This window comes from Hyalella azteca, unplaced genomic scaffold (assembly GCF_000764305.2).
Source record: "Hyalella azteca isolate HAZT.00-mixed unplaced genomic scaffold, Hazt_2.0.2 contig16250, whole genome shotgun sequence".
NCBI lineage: Eukaryota > Metazoa > Arthropoda > Malacostraca > Amphipoda > Hyalellidae > Hyalella > Hyalella azteca.
This window is the reverse complement of record NW_025946076.1, coordinates 1,877-15,619: the sequence shown is the minus strand read 5'-3', so window position 1 is coordinate 15,619 and position 13,743 is coordinate 1,877.

The window sequence follows — 13,743 nt, the reverse complement described above, 5'->3', positions numbered from 1 at the left end:
CTTGCTTGAAATGCTTTAGAATCTTAAGCTCCCTGATACGAATTCATTGGCACAGGAATGATTAGCGATAATTATATTAGAAATCTATTAACATTATTTATTACTAAGATAAATATTCATGATAATTATTATGAAAAAGCAGTAAGATCTCACGTCGATGTGAGGTGTAGGAGGCCGGACGCCGCGTTTAAGGGAGAAAGTTCTGCTGTCGCTGCCCAGCGCGTTGGCTGCCCGACACTCGTAACGGCCGAACACTGACTCGTCGGTGATGTTGATCTGTTGATTGAGTTGAATTGGTTTTACTGTACTATACTGAAGGTATATTTATGCTCTTGGGTGTTGATATAAGGCGGGAAGAATAAATTTTGTTAACCAGATTGATATTGAAGGCATATTCATGTTCAGAATTGTAAAGTTTAACCCTTGTCGAGTTTCATAGGTACAACTCGATCTACACTCGGTACGATTATAACGTTACACAATTATGAAGTCTGACAAAGGTTAGTTCTATTACATGTTAGTGAAGGAGTAACGTTCTGTTTTACTGCAAGATACTGCAGAGATGTTTATAAAAGAAAATTTTTGTGTTCATGGTCGGAATGTTTAGCTTTGCGACGCTATACTAAAAGTATATGAACGGTAGGTACGTTTTGTTTTCCTGTACTAAACTGAGAATCGAAAAGTTCGTCAAATTATGTTGTAAGTTTGCATTTATTTTTCCGCAGGAATGAGTAACATAGAATATATTAATATGTAACAAAGTTCACTTAACTCACAGTTCACTACAAGAAAAAGTCAACCCGCAACACAAAATGAAGCTAAGTCTAAACCCACCTGTAGGTAACTAGTCCCGCCATCCTGCCGTATGGTATAACGGTCATCCGTTGGGTGTTCTTTAGAACGATCGTGCCGTTGTTCTACCTGGTGAAGCTGCAATAACGGCCCGTTTGGACGTTCTGCAGCACGGCTGTGACGATGTCCAATGCTACTGACACGGTCTAGAGTTTGTCTGGTTTTCAGATGATTCTTTTTCCTCAAAAATAAGCTTAGCTCTTAGCTCTTGGCCGTCCTTATACCACGTGAAATTAGCGGCCGGATCTGCGTCGACTGAACAGCTCAAGTTTGCCACTCCTTGCACGAAGCCAAAATGTTCTGAGTCGTTCGTGGTCGTGAACTGTGGTGGATCTGATGATAATAAAACCATTAAATCAACAGGATATTGAAGAAAATTTTATTCTCATTTTAATAAACGAGGAATTTTAAGGTATAATGCAGCGGTAGAAGCAAATATGACGGATGAAATCCAATTCTGCAGTCAAATGACCGATGACGTTTGCTCATGTCTCAAAATTTAATAAATATAAAACTGAATCACAATCTTATTCGCATCCGATATAGAATGAACTTGAACACTTCTCTTATATTTAAAAAAAGTTGGGAAAAAATTACAAATAATTTTATAATATATGAAGTAATCGGCAGCTGATGCTCAAAGTTCAGGCTCACTGCACACTTGCTAGCGCTGTTCTAAGAATTTCCACGCAAAAACCTGATGACAACGAGGCATTAGAGTTATAAAGTCCCATCAGGCAATATACGATGATCTTACAACGACAATGAAAAATTTAACACACGCAGTCCCATCAAAGCAGTCAATAATAAATATAAAGTTCTTTGAGATATAAAGGATATAAATATAAAGTTATTTGAGATATAAAGGATATAAATATAAAGTTATTTGAGATATAAAGGATATAAGGAGCATTGCAAGGCGTAATATGCGCGTCACCTGCGCAGACATTCGATGGCTTGATACCGAACAAATTATATCGACAAAAATCCAATTAATAATAAAAAATATTATTTTAATGAATGTTATATGGGTAAAAAATACTAACAAAAGTGGATAAATATAAAATAAAACAAGCACAAGAAGCCAATGAAAAGTCAACTAATGCAGACTTCGTCCAGCACATAACAATATTCTCGGTATTTGTGAGTAACTTACTCGACAGAAATCCAATTAATATTATAAGTTTTATTTGTATGGATATTATATTCATATATGATACAAAATAGTAGATAAATAACAAAGAAAACAAGCACAAGAAACCAATAAAAAGTCAACCTAAGCAGAGTTCGCCTAACAAATAAAAAACTCTCGTAACTTACGCAGGACCGTTACGTTGATCTTGAACGAGTCCACGTGTGACATACGAGGTGAGATCTGCCTCGAGTGACACGTGTAGATCCCAGCATCTGAACGTGTCACGTTGTACACGTGAAGAATGTGGCCCGCTCTCACGTACTTATCCGAATCTGTGAAGCATCGTCAACACGGGATTTAAATGAAATAATATGTCCTCTGAGATATAACATTATTGTGATAAAAGTTATATTAAATAAGATGTTATATGAGAAAACACTATTTCAGAGATAACATTATCACGAAGATAAATATATCCGGGATAACATATTTAGTTATTACTATTGCTATATATGTAGTCTTTCAAATAAGTTAAAGGATGAAATTTTATCCGCTGAGGTCAAGAGAAAATCGATATTGGTTCACGAGTTACAGACATCCATACATCAATTCCATACCAAAATGATAGTTTGGATTTCCGTAAATACTCGTATAATAATAACATGAATTGAAACGTTTAGGCGAACTTTTGGTTGGCGAATTATTAAAATGAATGACGGCCCTAACATCGGGGTTTCGAGGTTAAAAAAGTTACCTCAACAGTAACAAAAACAGACTAGACGAAGCTATGCAGGAGCATATGTTCAGTCTTAAAATGCCTAGCAAATTACGGCCCAGGCAATAAGTCCAGACGAAGCTATGCAGGAGCATATGTTCAGTCTTAAAATGCCTAGCAAATTACGGAGCAGGCGTAATTTGGGAGAAAAAGAAAATATATGCAGTCTGTGTGCGTGCATTCATCACAACAGACTTCACTCACCACAACGGACGTTATTCACCACAACTCACAGCAATAGACTTCCCTCACGACGCCGGACTTCCTTCACTACAACGGACTTCCCTCACTACAACGGACTTCCCTCACCACGCCGGACTTCCCTCACTACGAAAACTTGAGGTCACGGACGGACGGACGGACGGACAGACGGACGGACAGACAGACGGACGGACGGACATGGCGAGCATAATAGTGCATTTTTTTCATAAATGAGAAAATGCGCTAAAAACGCTTGATTTCAACACTTGTTCTGCTTTTCAAGATTCAGGAATTGTTTTAATCAAACGTAATTTTATTCCCACCCACGTTCTAGAACCGAACGTCTATTCTGCGTTCAATGTTTGCTTCCGACAAAATTACCAGGAATTTTGGTTTAATATGAAAGTTTGCAACGGAAATTAAAACTGGAACCAGAAATATCAGCTTGCGGTAACCCTCCCTCCAGACGGTGGCGACAAGTGCCTTTTCTGTCTGAGTTTTGAACAAGTAATCGGAAACACGATATTAAGTAAAAAATTATACTTGCCTTGAAAAACCTTTAAAAGGAGTTTTTGAGCGAATTGTTGTAGGACACATTTTTGTTGTTTGAATTCTTGTAGGACCAATTATCTGTTTCCGAATTGTTGTAGGACTTAAAGCACTAAATTGTCGGGATATTGAGCTAATGATGCCACGAGAAAAAGTAAATTCTTGTTCGAAAGCAAATTTTTCCTTATAATTCACGAATTTATTTCGACATGAAACGAGAAATAAATTTTAACAGAGAAAAATAATTTATTTAAGCATAGCTAGGAAATTTATGCCTAAAAAGTTCTTTGAGAAATTACGGCGCGAAAAATTTTGAGATCCTCGAATAAGAATGAAATAAAAATTGTAATTGTACAAAGGAAATTTAAATACATATCAGAAGGAGCAGTAGTAACCTAACCAATTTGTATATAACAGAATTTTTTATCCACTATAAATTCTACTCACACCACTTACCTCTTGTTGCTAAAAAATCGGCAGCGTGAAATAGAAAAAAAACGGTTGAAATAAAGCGAAAATATTGTTTTACTATTCCTATATCCCATTCCTCTATATATTTCTATTCATTGGTGTAGTTCGGCAGAAGCTTTTCTTTTATGCACGTTTGATTGAAGACCAGAGCTTAAACTTAAGGTAATTAATAAAAAACATGCTCTGATCTTCAATCAAACCTACATATTTCTATTCCTATATATCCAACATATCGGTGTCGTGCTCTAATACAGCCTTTATTCTATCGACTGCATTTAATTGATTTTCACTATATTTTTATTCATTCAACCAATCTGTACGTATAGATAAGAATCAGGGAGATGAACACAATTCATTCAATTCATTGCTAGTCAAAACTCATTCTGCTGTGGCTGGAATATCGAGGAGTAATCATGGGTATTTTCAATCAGTATTTTTTCAGTCAAAACTAACTGTTTCATTGCCATTGCACTAATGATTTTACTAATAACATTTCATGCGTGCATTGGAAAAAATGAAGAATTGTTCTATTAGAATTATTCATGGTAAAATGTCAAATAATTTTCAAAAATTGTCAGATTAATCCGGCGAGTAACTGATCAGTGGTCGAAACATTGGCCTATTTTCACTTCACGACTTTACGCCAATGAAGGTACCAGGATATGAATGCAATGGTACCAATGAAGGTACCGGAAAGTGAATGAAAAATTGTGTCGTGTAAGTTCTACTTGATATATTACGCCAATCAAACTTTGAGAATATAAAATTTAATTATGTCATGATCATGTAAGTCTTGATCTTGTAAGGCTATGTCATGATCTTTAAACGCACACGCAAGAAATTAAAGGACCATATTGCCCGAATAAGGACACACTTTCTCACTCACAGCAAGAACAGAGATATGATGTAGCGCTGATATACCTTTTTGCCTGGCCAAACTCTGCCATGTTGACCCATTATAGGGTCAGAAGTGCATCGAGCTATTTGGGCAAAGAAGCCCGTTAAATTGCCATTAATCCTCCTTACCTTGTCATATTCAAGGTTACACAGATAAAGCAAGGCCATATTGGCCATAAGGCCAAATTGGCCATAAGGCCAATGATAAAAGGCCATAATGCCACAACAAACATAATATTCGGCCATATTGTCCGAAAAAAACACACATTCTTAAGCACAGCTCGAGCTGAGAGCGGCCATTGCATTGATATGCTCTTTTTTTTCTCGCCGAAATTTGGTCAGGATGACTAATCCACTGGCGAAAAGTGCATCGCCTTTTGGACAAAGTTTCACTCATTTCCCTGAGTGTAAGACTACTTCCAAGCCTTGATAAACAATTTATGTGTTATTCCAGCGTAACATAACCTGCCACTAACCTGTTAAGTCTGGTGGGCACTCGCTGGTCACTAGGACCTGTCCACCATATCCGATGCGAGGTGAAGCCTCTGCCGCTCAGTTTGCACGTCACGACGATGTTCGAACCCGACGACACGTCTTGGGACTCGCTGCTCGGTACCAGCTCTATTGAGCCTGCCACGTGGAATATAAAAATATTTATATAAAAAATATGAAATGAATATTATATTTTGGCTTGTAAATTTCTATGGAATTCTTGAATAGGGTAAAATTTTGTGCCATATAAATTTAGAAATATTTGGCAATGGTCTGTTGAAAACTCAATCAACTTTGAAAATAACATATTATTTAGTATAATTATGTAGTTACTTCTACATGCACAAGTGAATTAGACATATTTTTTTCCAGATCACATTATTTATAGTTACTCATTGAATAGTTCATTATTTCCGGATATATATATATATTTGTTTTTTTTTTTGCAACAATATATGGTTATTTTAATCGTAATAATAAATATTATTATTTTACTTCATTTAAGTTTATGAGTCAGAAGGTTCTACGAAAATCTATTCATGAGCACAGGGTGAATTGTCTGAAAGTAAAGAAACACAGGCAAATTAAATAAATACGTAAGATATATTTTAGCAACTTGTTACCTTTGAATAATAATATTCTTAATGCGTTTAATGACCTTCATTTTATAAGGGTTCTGTACGCAATTTACTTAAAATATTTTTTCATCCCCTCATCCCTTGACTGCTTTCGCTTGAATTAACGCGTAAATTGCATCAGCGGTTTTGAAGGTGTGATGACACCTGGAGTAAATTAAATTGTTCAGTTAATAGGATTTCATAAGAAATTCACTTATTTATTTTAATGCTTAGTTGCCTCGACTAAAGACCAGCGTCAAAGTTTCGGTAACTCAATTGCACCTGCGAGCGAATTCCAAAAATCCACCTAGAGGGAGTCCAGGTTTTCAGCTATCGTAAAATCTGCTTTAAAATGGAAAATCTCATAAACCCGCTCCGATTTGCAACTTGAGATTAGTTCAGGCGCAGAGCGGAGGCTGCAAAATCCAAGAGATTTGGGTGATCGTGCTATTACAACTCGCAGATTTTTGAATTTCTCAAATTCTGACGATCGCAAACGAGGCCATATTCGCGACGCCGTAGAGCTCCATGAGAGAACCGGCGACAGCAGCGGAAAACATTTGCTCCGGTGTTTAGTGCCGGAATATTTTACTGACCCGCTAGGCAAAGGAGGTTAAAACAACGTTAAATTAAATGTTAAATTAAATTAATGGCTTATACAAGATCAAACTATGTTACAAAGGATACAAAGGATACAAAGGATGTTAAACCAACGTTAAATAAAATGTTAAATTAAATTAAAACAACGTTTATTTAACAAAATAATTTTTTTACTTCAATGTTGATACGACGTCAGATGTCTGATGTGTGCAGGGTTCTTGATTATTATTAAACGTTTTATAAAATCTTATCGTGAACAAATGGATACTGATGAACAGACTGCGATTTCATAGACAAAATTACTGAGGCACACGTGAGATATTAGATTATTTGGCCAAATTTTTCAGAAACTCATACTTATTAGAACCGATTTTAAAATTGAGTTGTACTTGACTTGAATGGAGATATCCAAAGCTTTCAAATGAAGTTTTTAATACATATTCAAGAATGTTTAGAGCGATTTAATCTATTGTCACCGGAGTCCAATCCAGGTCAACTGCATTGGCCTTTGTTTTCTTTCAATAACCTCTAATGTTTTTATATTAAGAACTCGTGTTACGGAATGAAATTTACATAAAACTAACCGTCAGTTGATTCCGACTAATGATGCCGACTTTATTCTAACTTATCCATCCAAAACACTTTTAAAATATTTTCGCTTCCTTCAGCAGCGTTTCTACGTTTGCTTTGATGTTGCTCCAGAAGTGTTTATGGCGGTTACGACGTTGAATTTTTGCGGTCATTCAGCCAAATGTAAATTTAGCTTGAGGAAGAGTTTTGATATCCTGCTTTTAATTTATAATCACCCTACAAATCTCCTACCTTATGCAAGAAGCAAGTAGCAATTATCTATAAACGTACGATATCCGCACCATTCCATCAAATTCCCCAATGAATTTCATCCCATATTTTTATTCCCTTAAACAATAAAGGGAAAAAACTTAATATAACAATATAAACACTATTTTCAAATATTGGAAGATGCTTGACAAAAATTTTTTCCCCTATGGATGTAACCACTTTCTTTTGTCACAATATTCAGGATCACGCGCCACACCACTGCATCAAGAAGCTTGCCACACATGCCACACCTTAACCTCTTTAATACATTTGTCCCCCTCATGCAGTGTATAAAAACGCTTGACACACCACTGCATCAATTGAGACGCTTCTCACCACTGTACATCAAGACGGTTGTCACCACAGTGCATCAAGACGGTTGTCATCACAGTGCATCAAGACCCTTGTCACCACAGTGCATCAAGACTGTTGTCACCACAGTGCATCAAGACGCTTGTCACCACAGTGCATCAACACGCTTGTCACCACAGTGCATCAACACGCTTGCCACCACATTGCATTAAAACGCTTGACGTCCCAATGCATGAACAACCTGATGCCCAACAGCAGCGTCTCAAAGGGATGCATGACTAGGAGCTGAGAGGATCAAAACGTCTCAAACACAGTCCATTAACCTGCTTAATTGTTGACCTGTACTCGATCACACTTCATGCCCAATTGGCTCAACATCACCGACATGCAAACACCTCTGCTTCCAACATCCCTCCTGCCGACTCATTTTCGCCCTAATGTCCATGAAAATCAGCATGCTTCACACATCAAAGTAACCACTGACTCTCTGCGTATACACATTTGCAACAATTATAAATGAAAATTGATAAAAATTCCGGAGTGTACGTGTTTCAGACTTCGAGTAAACCAAGCTTTTAATCATTCCAAGCCCGGTAGTGATGCCGGTTCCAATAGTGCCGACCGACAGCGGCAGCGGCGCTTATCATTTAATGCGGCAGAAAATGAGGCACTCAAGTTCGGCAGGCGAGACAATGAAAGTTTGCCTGAGAATAAATTACGTCTTTGAGGAGCGCGATTATAAAGGCGCGCTTTGCCCTCGCTTCGACGCGAGGGAAATACTGGACTCAGATAAAAGTAGAAATTTTAGATAAAATTCGCGATAGCAAAAACGATGACGGCTGCGATGAAAAATTGTCAGAATCGGTTGTTCGTAGAATTGGTTGCTGCCGAAAAAATGTAGTATTTCTCATTTATAATTATAGAAAAGGCTAGCGTCGCACAATTCACAGCAACTTGCTGAAATTATTTGCAGCTAAAGCTGTGGTAAGAAATAAAATAATCGGTATTGTTCGACTTCGATGATTATTTGGTTATAAATTGAAAGCCCGCGTATATGCCTATTTTCTTTAATTTTTCTATTATCAATCAAAAATTCTGCTGAAAAATCGTGAAAATTAAAAATATTTTACGAATCTCTCAAGACTAGTATTCAAAAATTGGTAGTGATCGAAATACCTTTTCACAAACTATGCCACGCGAAATGTTTAATGCATTATTCAGTTAATTTGCTGCATTTACATAAGTACACATTTAAAAAGATCACCGCGTTGCTCGATCGTCTTCCCGACCTGCTGAGACTCTATCACAAAATTAATCGCTCGATTATCTTGGTCAAGCTTCACCATTATAGAACATAAGGAACTTTACCACTTAGTTCTATCTTATGTCACAAATTGAGCTTAATTCTATCTCGTGTCACTAATAGGTAACCTCACATCGCCCTGATCGAATGTTAATCTAATATTAGACCCATTAAGATCGGAGTACCCATGGGCCCGTTCTCGTGCCTCTTTAAATTAATAGTTAATGCGAGCGCAGTATTTCAGGAGAAAGTAATTCTGCACGCACTGCCAAAAATGCGTAAGTATGTTTAGGTAATGTGAAGACGGTCGAAACTCTTAATTCCAACTAATGGAAAGCTATTACAAGTAACTTCATAGGAAGATAAGTAATTTTGCGTTTCGCTTCAAATTATTACCTTCGTAATACGTCTGATAAACTCGTAAGTGCTTATATATTTATTTCGATTACTTGAATGGTAGCTTCAAGCTCTGATTCCATGTGTTGATTTCCACATTGATTTGAAGAAGGATAATGTGTACTGTGATACTTTTTACTTGCTGAATTTAAATAACTAATATCAATGTTTCAAGCACAATATGTATCAATATTACAGCCCGTTTGAATACCTGTTAATTTTCGATTGCGATTCTCTCTATTTTTAAAATCAGTTCCCAGTTTTATAGAGGAAGTCTGCAGTCGGCGAGTTCATTTCCAGCAGCCAATAATTCAGCCAAAATATGTGCCAGCAAATTTCAGCAGCTATGACCGGCCGCTCCAGTCCGCATCCGGAGTATTTTTCACTGCCGTTTAAAGGCGCGGATGAGCCTCCTTTGTTGAGGTTTATCGCAGCCACGGCCGGCAATGGGAACTTTTCGGACCTTATCACTCAGAGAAATGAGTGAGACTTTGTGGACATTTCGCNCTGTCTCTTATACACATCTAGATGTGTATAAGAGACAGCCCCAGCACTGGTCACTTTTGAATGCTTCAATGTCTCCAGCACTGGTCACTTTTGAATGCTTCAATGTCCCCGGCACCGGTCACTTTTGAATCTCTGAGGTCACGGTCAGAATTTTTTTGTGGTTCACTATATTCTTCTCATCTAACTCAATTTAGTATCAGAAAAAAACTTCCATAGAGTTTTTCTTTCCTACTAGAACAATAGAAATTTTCTGTGCAGTGATAACCGTATAACAGATAATTCTTCAGGCCTTCAATTTATTATTTTGTTGGCCTGTTCACGGAGAACGTTTGGTATGTCATAAATTTGTTAACAGAAATTTACATGTATTATTTAATTTAAATTAAAATAAAAAATTGTACCATAATAAATATTTCGGTGCAAATTCAAGTCTCCGGGAAATTAAGGGTAGTTGGGCTCGGCTGCAGCAATCCTCCCAATTCATTCATGAATTTATTAGGACGATTAGAATATGAAGAAAATATTTTAGAATTAACCGGTAAGAGTTCGAAGCGAGACTTCATTTGCTGGGAAGAGTCTGAAGCGAAGCTTCATTTTTCGGTTAGAGTTTGAAGCGAAGCTTCATTTGCCGGTAAGAGTTCGAAACGAGGCTCCATATGCCGGTTAGAATTTGAAGCGAGGTTTCATTTGCCGGTAAGAGTTTGAAGCGCAGCTTCATTCGCTGGTAAAAGTAGGAAACGAGGCTTCATTTGCCAGTAAGAGTTTGAAGCCGGGCTTCATTTGCCAGTAAGAGTTTGAAGCCAGGCTTCATTTGCCGTGGCGCTGCCAGATAGGGCTCGTTGCGCGTCTAATGCTCCAGCACCGCGCCTGTATGGCTTGCATAAAATACTTAATTAACAAGTCTGCCAAAACTCTGCGTATTTTTGCTAGTATATGCGAAGGTATTTCTGAGCTATGCTGTATATTAAGTCTGGCTGATACTGCAAGTTCATAATGCACTTCCAATGTGTTAGATGTTCGACTAACTTAGCATGGAATGATTCTTTGATAGTATCTTTCCAGTTTGTGTGCGAATTTATTTAATACTTAATTTTTAAGTAAAGGTAAACGAAGGTGGATGTGGAAATAGATTCAATTTTCTTCAATGAGGTGATGTTCTTATTATTAATTGAAATTGTGTGTCGGAACTATTTCTGTCGGTATTCATTAACAAATAAGCTTCTCAAATATTCTCGCTTCAAACCTCTCTAGAAGTACAAACAATAATGATTTTGACTTCTGATGAACATTATTAAAATGTCAAAAATATTTTAAAAATTAAATAATAAATATAACGTTAGGTCGATGGCCTGCAAGTCTCAGTGACGGTTTGTTTGAACTAACTATAAATAAATAAATAAATAAACAGTGTTTGATTAAATTAAATGGAGTATTAATATCTAATCGGGAGCGGTTTTCAAACAAGATAGATTTCGTTTCCACGGTGGCTGTTCCTGTTTTACGATGCCGATTGTCGGCAGTTAGGGTGAAGAATCTCCTTATATGAACGCATGTGTTTAAAAATGTGATCAGAAATAATAGAACATGCCCAATAAGCAAGTTTGCTTTTTGACCAAAGAAATGTATTTTTTACTAAAGCGGGATTTACCTACAGAGAACGAAACCAAAAACTTAACACTGGAAACAGATAAACTATTGAATGCGATACATACGCTTCAATAAATCTTTCTAGGAACGGATCAAGCAATTTTGAATTTTGCCGCAATGACTAGCGAATCAGTCAATGTCAAGTGATTGGGCGCCAATAACATAGGGAAATTGGCCTCAAATGAAGCAGCTTATGGCGTTATGTCACGCCATGTGATGGATGTTATCCGACGCACGCTGCATTCAACGTCTCGGAAACAACAGAACAAATTGCATGACCAATTTCATGATTATAATGCAGGGAGAGCGTAACACGTAAACAGGAAAGACTGCATCCACCTATTTTTAACGCTGATGAGTTTGAAGCTTGAAATTAGTCTTGTGTGCTATTTCATGTATTGAAGTTCGTAAAAAATATAAGAAATATTCTCGAAGCCCAAGTATTTGCGTAATATATTTGATGTGATGTTGTGTGAGTTTCCAATTATAGTTCATGACATCAAGCACCTCAACAATTTCCAATTATCTGCTAAAATAAAAATACTCATGCTGAAATTTCACCAGACAACCTCGTACTGAACACAAGCCATTACTTACGCTAGTTAATTACACAACAATTTCAAAGCGTAACTACACAAATTGTTCACAAAATACCAATCTAAGAGCGCAAGACTGGACCGACTTCTGTCAACAGGAACAAACAGGTGTCAAGTTTTGCAGCTGCTTGCAATGAGTCAAGCCAAAGTTTGTTCCCAAGTTGTCCTATGAATTTTCACTGCTCCAAGTTTCCAAGATCTGAAATTGTGGCGATAAGAAACTGTAACGCTCAGCCTAACAACTGGACTGCGATGGCGACGCAAATTTTATGGAAATGTTATGCTTCTTTTTTCATGCTCTTTATTCCTTCCTCTTATTATTTTCATCGTCAACAGTTGGCGAGAAGTGCAGGAATGACATACATGTTCAGTAATGCTTCTCTTCAATTAATTTACATGATGCACTCTGCCGCGGCTTTTTATTTTTTATTATTAATAGTAATATTTATTATATTCTTATTCCTATATATAGATTATTTAAGCTAACCAGGTCCCTGCTTTCTTATTAACTTTTGAGCGTTTTTTTTGTGTTATATGAACATCAGGAAAAATTGTTACTGCGACGTGATTTCTATGTTTCGCTTTTATTTAATATAATCTCAAATTGTCATTCTTAAATACAACTAAAAACGTAAACGTATTATCTGCATTTAGCTTTCCCCATTATAAGTCCATAAGAACGGGTTTTTCTACTCTGTTTTAATCAAGACCTTCAGTCCATTTCATTAGGACTGTAATGATACATTCAGGAGTTACTGTTTTTACGCTCGCGTGATCCTCGCTCCTTGCGAATAATTCATATTAAGCTATTTCCAAGCCCAGGGTAAAGATACCTTTAAATATTACGTTAAGAGTTATACATTAATTCATTGATATAATGATATTGTATATTCTGAAATCATTTCGTTAACCAGATAAGGTTAATTTAATTTGTTTAATTAAATTCAACATTAAAGATAGGAAATATTTTTTACGAGTATGAATGGTTATTATACAATAGATTAATTGTAAATATCGCTTCTATTACCTCTCAGTTGTAATGCGCAAATATATGCTTACGTTGATGAATGTCAATAATATGACAAAATTCACTGCAATATAAAGTGCAATGCAGTAACTGTAACAATAATTTTACAAAACCTCTATTACTATGCCCAGTGTCATGACATGTCCACAAGCTTCTTTCAAAATCCGCGTACCAAATCCCGCGGAAATGACCGACGATGTCGAGGCCGGGACCGACAGACCCGCGAACACCAAACACGTTTAAAAGATTTATTATTCACGTTAAAAGCCTTCATAAAGATGAGCTGGGGAACGAGTCGCATATCAATGACAGGGTCTGATCAAGCGCGGCATTTGGATTACAATGAAGGGTAATGCTCTGAAATGGAGCCTTACATCAGACTCGAGGATGTTTCTCTGCATTAAGACATCTTTAGGGATGAGTAGTGATGCACAACGTCGGCGCCGCGATGATGTGGAGGATATCTTATGATGTGGAGGATATCTCATGATGTGGAGGATATCTCATGATGTGGAGGATATCTCAT